At 44.6% G+C, this 10,122-nt stretch overlaps 1 protein-coding gene across 1 annotated transcript in view; it reads left to right on the top strand.

Moving 5' to 3' along the window:
* Window positions 1-3,073: 3,073 nt before the first annotated feature.
* Window positions 3,074-10,122, top strand: part of LOC149287146 (calcium-binding protein 8-like) — a 136,585-nt gene continuing 129,536 nt past the window's right edge. The window contains exon 1 of the mRNA XM_089493424.1: window positions 3,074-3,138. The gene's annotated coding sequence lies outside the window, so the exon portion shown is untranslated. The remainder of the gene's footprint in view (window positions 3,139-10,122) is intronic.

The following is a 10,122-nucleotide window of genomic DNA, read 5'->3' as shown; positions in this document are numbered from 1 at the left end:
GTCCCTGCTTAGCAGCTATATGAATTGGTCTTAAGTTTGCCAGACTTTTTTACACTTGATGAATTTGCTTTGGAAGGAATGTTTTATCCCCTTTCTACTTTGCTCCAGCATATATTGGATCTTGTCTTTTACCATCCTTCATCTGAAAACCTGCTGACTAACCAATGGCTTGCGCTGGGTTTACGAACTCGATGGAAATGAGATTCAGCTTGGCATCCGCGCTGTAAATTATCCGTAACTGAAACTTTGGCAAATTCTTTATATTGCAGACTAAGGGGCAGAATCTGTTCTTCCAAACTTCTCTTTCACAGGGATGTAGCTAGGATTTTAGGAAGGGGGGGGTCCAGACTAAGTGCCACCATTATAATGGGGCTTGGGTGCAACGGCACAGCAGCACACACTATTCATTTTTCTAATGGAAGGGAGGGTCCGGACCCCAAGAACCCCCCCCCCCTTGGCTACGTCCCTGTCTTACATACCACAGTTCCACAAAAATAATGTGCCTTTTCAGAGTATCACAACTTTAAAGAAAACTTGCATAGGAGAAGTTATAAGGAGGCTCTCTTTATTGGTGCCATTGTCCTGGATGTTTAGATTATGGGAACCAGGGGGTAGCAATGGATTTCAACTGACTTAGTGCTTATGAACCATCTTAGTGCATTCTCTAACCATCATAGGTAGCTGGCATGATTTTGTTTCATTTATCTAAATCTCACCTGTATTTTCCTCCCTTGTTTTGAGACTTGGGATAGGGGTAGAGCGCATGGAAATTCATGCACGTTCTTCATACGTTTTTCTAACATGTACACTTGTGCATTTAACTAACCTACCCATATTCCACATTAACTGAAGTAGGTGAGTCGTATTTTCCCCCATGTCTGAGCATTTTGAGTCATTCTGATTTTATAATGTACACGTTGCTTTTTGAGCATTTTATATCTCCAAAATACTCCGTAGACTTCAGAAATATGCTAATTCTAACAGTGACATGTTCTTGGGAGGTGTATGCAAAAAGGCTGTTTTCATCAGAACTGCTGAATCCAATTAAATTCTTTTATAGATGTTTCTCATAGAATCATAGAATCATAGAGTTGGAAGAGACCACAAGGGCCATCCAGTCCAACCCCATTCTGCCATGCAGGAAATCCACATCAAAGTATCCCCATTGACAGATGGCCATCCAGCCTCTGCTTGAAGACCTCCAAGGAAGGAGACTCCACTACACTTCAAGGAAGGAGTCTGTTCCACTGTCGAACAGCCCTTACTGTCAGGAAGTTCCTCCTAATGTTGAGCTGGGATCTCTTTTCCTGTACTTGTATCTATTGTTCCGGGTCCTAGTCTCCGGAGCAGCAGAAAACAAGCTTGCTCCCTCCTCAATATGACATCCCTTCAAGTATTTAAACAGGGCTATCATATCACCTCTTAACCTTCTCTTCTCCAGGCTAAACATCCCCAGCTCCCTAAGTCATTCCTCATAGGACATGGTTTCCAGACCCTTCACCATTTTAGTCGCCTTCCTTTGGACACACTCCAGTTTCTCCACATCCTCCACATTCTCAGTCTCTTTTAAAGTCATTTAACCTAGTAGACTAGCAGATGGAAAGCAATTTAGCAGTATTGTACCCTTAAAACATGTCCCTCACACACATAGGCTGAAGTATTCAATTTACATTTTAGAGGCCATGAATGAGATTGTATAGAGTGCTCCCATTCATAGTTCCAGTACAATGCCTTCTTCTAAGATGCTATACAGGTTGAGTCTCTCTTTATGCAAAATTCCAAAGTATCTCCAAAACCAAAAGCTTCCCCCTGGACTAACACAGTTATGATCCGGACTAACACAGTTATGTCTTTGAGATCTGGCTATTGTGACACCTGGTTCAACACACCGTCTTAGGGGCTGCTTTTAGAGCTGTTTGAAAACTTCCATAGATCAAAAAGACTGTGGCATGACTTCTGCCTAGGGCTAGTTGCAAGAGATATATAACTCCCTTGGTACAACACGGGTTACTGAATCATTTCTGGGCACAATTCAAAGTACTGGCTATGACTTACAATGCCCTATACAGCTACTCCGGCCTGTTCCAGACTCCCAAAATAAAGCTGCTTGGGGTCTCTTTGGTGGTATGCTATTTAAGTGATGCATGCATCCTAAGAATCCGGAAGCTGCACCAAAGCTGCCCTCCAGTGCTTAGGAAAGGAGTGTGGCTTTGGCGCAACCTCCGGACTCTCAGGACCCATGCATCGTTTAAATAGCATGCCTCCAAAGAGACCCGAAGCAGCTTTATTTTGGCAGTCTGGAACAGGCCACATTTTATTTTAAAGACCCACAGAAATATTTTAGGACATACTACAACCAGTTTGCAAACACATTTTATTTTTTTCAGACAGGAGAATAATAGCAACCCTTTCCCAAATGATTGTATTGAAAACCGACGGACTGATAAAGAATTTTCATTCACTACCATTATTATTATTAAAGCTGCAAGAAGTGCAAACCTTATTATTATTGTTGTTGTTGTTATTTTGTAAAGGAGACGTAACTATGCCTCCCCCTCCCTTACTAGTAGTCTTCTCATACTCATAGGCCTGCTGTGAAATAAACAATGTGTTTGATCATAAATATATATGGAGTGACTTGTTCTAAATTTGGGCACACATCTTCTGGTTAATGACCTGCTTTTTCATCTCCATGCAGCATCTTCTTGGCTTGTCAGCATCTTTACTTACAGTGCTCAGTATCCATGCTTTACGCTCCGTACATAGTACTGATTTACAATTAGTCGCTATCACTACTGGTACTGCTGAGTAAATGCAGTATTTGTTTTACTACTCAGTTACCGGTTCACTGTCAGCAGAACCGAGTTTCGGAGGCTTGCTGAAGTGGTAGGGGATGGCGTTGAAGGGGTGCGTCGTAGCAAAATGGGATTTTACTCCTTGAAAGGCTGTCGGTTACTTTTTAAAAGGATAGGGAGAGAGAGGAAGAGAAAGAATCTCCACACTGTTTTAATTAAAGCTTGGACTGTATTCTGTCTTTGCCAGTCACTGCACTGAATCTGGCTCCTTCGGGACTGTTTAACCAACTACAGCAACGTCCACGATGGACCGGGAAAGAGGTTTCTCTGATATCCTCATTAGGTAAGAGTTTTTGTGTCTCTTTCTGTGTGTGTGTGTGTGTTTGTGTGTGTGTGTCTGTGTGTGTTTTTGTCGATCTGTGTGTGTGTGTGTGTGTGTGTGTGTGTGTATATATATATATATATATATATATATATATATATATGAATTGGGGCTTTGCAGCAGAAACCTGTATCTGGGAGGGGAGGACTGAGGGTTTTTCTGCTGGTTTATTTTGTTTGTTTGTTTGTTTGTTTACTTTCAAGTGTGGATTTTATTCCCTTTTGGAAACAGCCCCTGCTCCTCCTCTCCTTCCCTTCCTCTTGAGCTGTAGTCTGTAGGACTTTACGTTCTGCTTTGGGGGTTGGTGTGATGCGCGATGTGCCATTCGCTTTATGGTCATGCTGAGGTTTCCATATTTTGTTGCGTCTGGGACCTGTCACTTAAGACTGGAAGATAAAAAATGGGATGACAATTCACTGAATATTCTGGAATAGCCTTACTTGGCCAATGTGTACGTCCTCCAAAATGAAAGAGATGCTCGACAGCAGATCGTAAGGGGAATGCTGGTTCTTTATCACCTCCATTTATCAAATTATCACCCCAGAAGATTGTAATCACCAATATTTATAACCATCATTCGACCTGTTCTCTAGATCAGCGTACGTCTTATTCTTTTAAAATCCATTAATTCACATCACCATATCTTCAGCCAACTAATTCCACGGTATTGGTTGCTTCGACACAGCTTGAGTGTCTTAGGCCTGTTCCATACTGCCAAAATAAAGCTGCTTTGGGTCTCTTTGGAGGTATGCTCTTTAAATGATGCATGGGTCCTAAGAGTCCGGAGGTCGCGCCAAAGCCACACTCCATTCCTAAGCACTGGAGGGCAGCTTTGGTGCAGCTTCCGGATTCTTAGGATGCATGCATCATTTAAGCAGCATACCTCCAAAGAGACCCAAAGCAGCTTTATTTTGGCAGTCTGGAACAGGCCTTAGGTTGCATCTGCACTGCAGAATGAATGCAGTTTGACACTGATTTAACTGCCACGGCTCAATGCTATGGAAGTCTGGGATTTCGAGTGAGTGACGTAGCCTTCTCTGTCTGGTGCCACAGCAAACTACAAATCTCAGGATTCTATAGGATGGAGCCATGACAGTTAGTGGCATCAAGCTGTATTAATCCTGTGGTGTGACAACAGGCTCAGTCTGCGCATCTCTGTTATTACAACATGCTTCAGCCTCTCCCCCTTGGCCCAAGGTTCTCTGATGAAGATTTTTGTAAACCGGATTGTGGAACAACAAGGCTGAATTTTCTGATAGCGTGTTTTGCACAATCAGTGACCAGTGATACCAGTGATACATAATCGTAATGGATTTACTTTGCCTTTACAAATGGATTTGTAGTAAAATAAAATGGATAAGGGGAACACATAATTCAGTTGAGGGGTGTCTTAATTCATTTCCCCAACCTCTGAATTGTTTAAATTATGCATCAGTTTTACATCTCTCCACTTTTAACTTCAGAGTTAGGCCATGTGCCTAACAGGTGAGGCCAGCAGGGATGTTTTGCATGGGTATGATGGAAGTGATAGCATAAAGTGAGCATGTATATATTGAGTTTAACTTCCCCAGACCCTGGAAGCATCTACATTGCAGATATAATCCAGTTTGACCTCACTTTAACTGCCATGGATCAATGCTGTGGAATTCTGGGAATTGTTATTTGTTGTGGCATGGGTTTTTATGCCTGTGGAAAAAAAATCTGTGACTTAAATCCTGGAAGCCAGGTTGAGAGCATCTGGGAAAAAAGGGAGAGAGAAAAAAAACAGGGATGTCATTGAACGTTATCAGACTGGAAGTATAATCCACTGGTAATCCGAACGCAATCATGGGGTTTAACGTTATTGCATGATAGATGACCAAACGCAATTTCGGGCAATGGGAAGTCAGTCCGAACGTAATCATGGGGTTTCACATTATTGCGTGAGAGGGGATCACATGCAAATTCGGGCAATGGCAAGCTATTTTCGGGTAATGGGAAGCCAGTTCGAACGCAATTTGCATTCATGTAAATTCGCTAAAGTAGCAAATTCACGTAAATGCGTTCTGGCCCCACTTTCTTTTCATTTGAAATTAAGAGAAATTCCTCACATGTGATAACGTCCATTGCTGAGGTCTACTACAGATCCCCAAGCCAGACTCAGGACTTGGGTGAGTCCTGAGGATAGGGGAAACCTGGCTGAATGAGACTACATGTGAACGGGATTTGGGAGTCCAAGTAGACCACAAACTGAACATGAGTCAACAGTGTGAAGCGGCAGCTAAAAAGGCCAATGCATCAATAAATGCATCATTAGGCTGCATCAATAAAAGTATAGTGTCTAGATCAAGGGAAGTAATAGTGCCACTCTATTCTGCTTTGGTCAGGCTCCACCTGGAATAATACTGTGTCCAGTTCTGGGCACCACAATTCAAAAGGGACATTGAGAAACTGGAGCGTTTCCAAAGGAAGGCGACTAAAATGGTGAAATTTCTGGAAACCTTGTCCTATGAGGAACGCCTGAGGGAGATGGGGATGTTTAGTCTGGAGAAGAGATGGTTAAGAGCTGATATGATAGACCTGTTTAATTACTTGAAGGGATGTCATATTGAGGAGGGAGCAAGCTTGTTTTCTGCTGCTCCAGAGAACAGGAGCCAGAGCAATGGATGCAAGCTCCAGGAAAAAAGATTCCAGCTCAACATTAGGAGGAACTTCCTGAGAGTAAGGGCTGTTTGACAGTGGAACAGACTCCTTCCTCGGAGTGTAGTGAAGTCTCCCTCCTTGGAGGTCTTTAAACAGAGGCTGGATGGCCATCTGTCAGGGATGCTTTAATTGAGAGTTCCTGTATGGCAGAATGGGGTTGGACTGGATGGCCCTTGCGGTCTCTTCCAACTCTATGATTCTATGATTTTATGATTCCTGGTACAGATGACCGTGCATTTAGAGAAGAGACCTGTGGTAGTAATGCGGGATTACAACTATACTGATATTTGTTGGATTTAAAACTCTGGCCTGATACAGACAGGCCAAAATAAAGCTGCTTCGAGTCACTTTGGAGGTATGCTGTTTAAATGATGCATGTGTCCTAAGAGTCCAGAAGCCGCACTCAAGCCACGCTCCATTCCTAAGGACTGGAGTGCAGCTTTGGTGCAGCTTCCAGACTCTTAGGACGCAAGCATCATTGAAACAGCATACCTCCAAAGTGACCTGAAGCAGCTTTATTTTGGCCTGTCTGTATAGGGCCTGAGTCAGGAAAATTAAGGTACAACAAATTCTTCACTTGCTTTGTAGACAATTTCATTGTCCACAAGGTGTAAGAGGCAACAAAGATCTGATCCTTAGCCAACAGTAATGACCAGGTTAAAAGGTGGTGGCATCCTTAGGTTAGCGTGACGATGTTCTCCTGGAGTTTGTCATACAGCAGAAAGGAAGGCCAAGCATAGTCAGACATACGTTCTAGACTTTAACAAAAGCTGATTTTATTAAACATAGGTAAATACTGGGTGTGATCCCATGGTCAGGGATACTAAAAGAGAAGAGAGTTCATGATGGAGGTGAGTAATTTCAAACAGTTCCATTGAGAAGGGAAAATAGAAAGTGTCTAAAGAAACCAGGATGGGTGTCTAAAGAATTTTCATCTGATCTAACGTTTAAAAAGGACATGTACAAGGAATGGACCAAAGATGGGAAATCAGCAAAGAGGAATTCAAAGACTAGCCGCCTTGGGTAGGGAGAAAGTATGAAAATCTAAAGGGCAGGACAAGCTCAGATTTGCTAAAGAGATCAAAAACCCCAAAGGCCTTCTTTTTATGTCCGTAGCTAAAGAAAGAACAAGGATATGGTAGTGCAACTGTGTGTAGAAGATGATGAAATGCTAATGGGAACAGAAAACACTTTCTTTGCCTTGGTCATCTCTCAAAAAAAGTACACAACTTGGAAGAAATGGAGCAGATGATGCAGGTGGGGAAATGAAGCACAGATTAGGTAGAGATGTAGTCCAGTAGTACCTGGCTATTCTAAATGCATGTCTCCAGGGTCAGACTACTAGTAGAAGTAATCCCAGAGCCATTGTCAATAACCTTTGAGGATTTCTGGAGAACAGGAGATGTCCCAGCAGACTGGAGGATGACAAATGTCATTCCCATCTTTAAAAAAGGGGAAAAGAGGACCCAGACAATTACTGCCCAGTAACAGGGACGTAGCCAAGGGGGGGGGGGGGTTCTTGGGGTCCGGACCCCCCCTTCCATTAGAAAAATGAATGGTGTGTGCTGCTGTGCCGCCGCACTCAAGCCCCATTATAATGGTGGCATTTAGTCTGCCCCCCCCCCTTCCAAAAATCCTAGCCATGTCCCTGCCAGTAAGCCTGACATCAGTATCAGGAAAGATTATAGAGCAGCTCATTTACACAGAGAGTCTGCAAGCATTCAGAAAGGAGTGCCATAATCACAAAAAGTCAACACAGGTTTCTCGAAAACAAATCATGCCAGACTCACCTGATCTCCTTTTCTGATAAAATTACCAGCTTGGTAGATGAAGGGAATGCTATGGATGTGGCATATTTTGATTTCGGTAAGGCCTTTGACATGGTCCCCCGTGATATTTTTGCAATCAAGCTAATAAAACATTGGCTAGGCAATGTTGCTGTTAGGTGGATTTGTTATTGGTTGAGCAACTGAATCCAAAGGTGCTCAGCAATGGCTCCTCTCAGGGACGTAGCTAGGATTTTAGGAAGTGGGGGGGGGGGGGGGTCCAGACTAAATGCCACCATTATAATGGGGCTTGGCTGCAGCGGTGCAGCAGCACACACCATTCATTTTTCTAATGGAAGGGGGGGTCCTGACCCCAAGGAACCCCCCCCCCCCCCGGCTACGTTCCTGCTCCTCTTCATCCTGGAGAGAAGTAACCAGTGGGGTGTCCTAGGCCTACTGCTGTTCAATATCTTTATCAATGACTTGGATGAAAGAATAGGGGGCATGCTTATCAAATTTGCAGATGACACCAAATTAGGGGGAGTATACCCCAGATGAGAGGATGAAAATTCAAATTGACCTGAATAGGTTAGAAAGATGGGCCAAAACTAACAAAATGAATTTCCACAGTGAGAAATGTAAGGTACTACATTTAAGCAGGGGAAAAAATGAAATGCAGAGGTAGGACGGGTGATTCCTGGCTCGACAAACAGTACATATGAAAGGGATCTAGAAGTCCTCATGGACCAAAAGTTGAACATGAGTCAACAGTGTGAAGCAGTAGCTAATGTGATACTAGGCTGCATCAATAGAAGTATAGTGTCTAGAGATCGAGGGAAGTAATAGTGCCACTCTATTCTGCTTTGGTCAGGCCTCGCAGGGAATACTGTGCCCAGTTCTGGGCACCCAAATTAAGAATGAGATTGATAAATGGGAATGTGTCCAAAGACTGGTGACAAAAATGGTGAAAGGTCTGAAAGCTTTTCCATTTGAGGGGTGGTTTAGGGAGATGGGTATGTTTAGCCTGGAGAAGAGACAGTTAAGAGGTATGGAGGGCTTGTTTTCTGCTGCTCCAAAGACTAAGGTGGGATACAGACCGCCGCTTTGCGGCGGTCTCCCGCCGGCGCCAATTGCTCCGCGAGGGAGCCGCAGCAGCCAAACCGCACGGCTCCCGCGCGGAGCAAAAAAGAAGCTCCATTTCGGAGCTTCTTTTTGCGGCGCCTTTATGACGTCGCGGGGCGCCTGGCGCGGACTCGCGACATCATAGGCGCCGCGACACGTACGAACGCTCAGCGTCCGATACGTAAACATGGCGGCCCCCATGTGGAAGGGGCGCCGCCATGTTGTACGTATTCTATACGTACTAGGGTTAGGGGGGTGCGGAAGCACCGCCCCTTCCTAACCCTAGTACGTATAGAAGACGTACTATATGGTGGTCTGTATCCCGCCTAAGACTCAAAATGCACAGGCCAAATAAAGCAGCTTCCGGCTGCTTTAGCGTATAGATGATGCATGCCCCCAAAGTGGCCAGAAGCTGCACTGAGGCCACGCTAGGGGCTAAAATCCAGCCCCAAAAGGAGCAGAAATAATCCGCTCCTGGTTGCGCTGGCTTGGGACCTATGGCTTGGGAAGCGGCCATGGGGTCGCCATGGTCCCAGTGCAATTGAGGCTGCTCCTATCGAACCATCTACTTCGCCCCTAAGTCATGGAGCAACAGATTCAAACTACAGGAACAGAACTGCATCTAAAAAGATTAGGAAGAACTTCTTGATGGACACTATTAAGACAACTTATTCTTCCATCTAGCTTGGTATTGCCTACAACAGGATCTTGTTACCCTCTAGATGTCCTCCTTGGCTCTTAGACCCAGCAGATCCTTAGCTTCTCCCTGAGTCTCGTGGTCTATGTTCCTACTCCTTGTGTAGTTGAAGATGACCCCTGGAGATCCTCGAATCATGCTGCCACCACCCAGTGAATACAGTGGAACCTCGCCATACGCGGGGGGTCCGTTCCAGATCCCGCCGCGTATGGCGATTTCCGCCTATGCTCGAGCCCCATTGTAAACAATGGGGCTCGTGCATGGCGGTGCGGAGGTGCGCGGGGTGCAATGGGCGTGCGTGCGGCACAACAGGTGCGCGCGCCCTTTCAACTGAATGGGACGCGCCGCCCCTTCCGCCCTGTGCACGCACCGCGGCTTGAGCGCGTATGCTCAAGGCCGCGTATGGCGCGCCCGCCTATGGCGAGGTTCCACTGTATGTATTGGATTTCCCTTAACATACACTGGGACTTGTTAAGGACTTCTAGTTCTCTTTTTTTGGTAATCTATTCAAGCATCAACCAAACTAGGACATGTGTAAAGGAGTGTCAAAGTAGCAGATACTTATATGGAAGTATTTATTATAATTAAACAAAACAGAATAAAAAGATATAAATCATGCAAGATCTTCAGGGTCTTGTAGGTGCAATATGTGTAATTCTCAAAGTATTCATTTTGTGC

Source organism: Sceloporus occidentalis, unplaced genomic scaffold (assembly GCF_023333645.1).
Source record: "Sceloporus occidentalis isolate IW3139 unplaced genomic scaffold, rSceOcc1.0.p SCAF_64, whole genome shotgun sequence".
NCBI lineage: Eukaryota > Metazoa > Chordata > Lepidosauria > Squamata > Phrynosomatidae > Sceloporus > Sceloporus occidentalis.
This window is presented reverse-complemented; position numbering and strand designations above follow the sequence as displayed.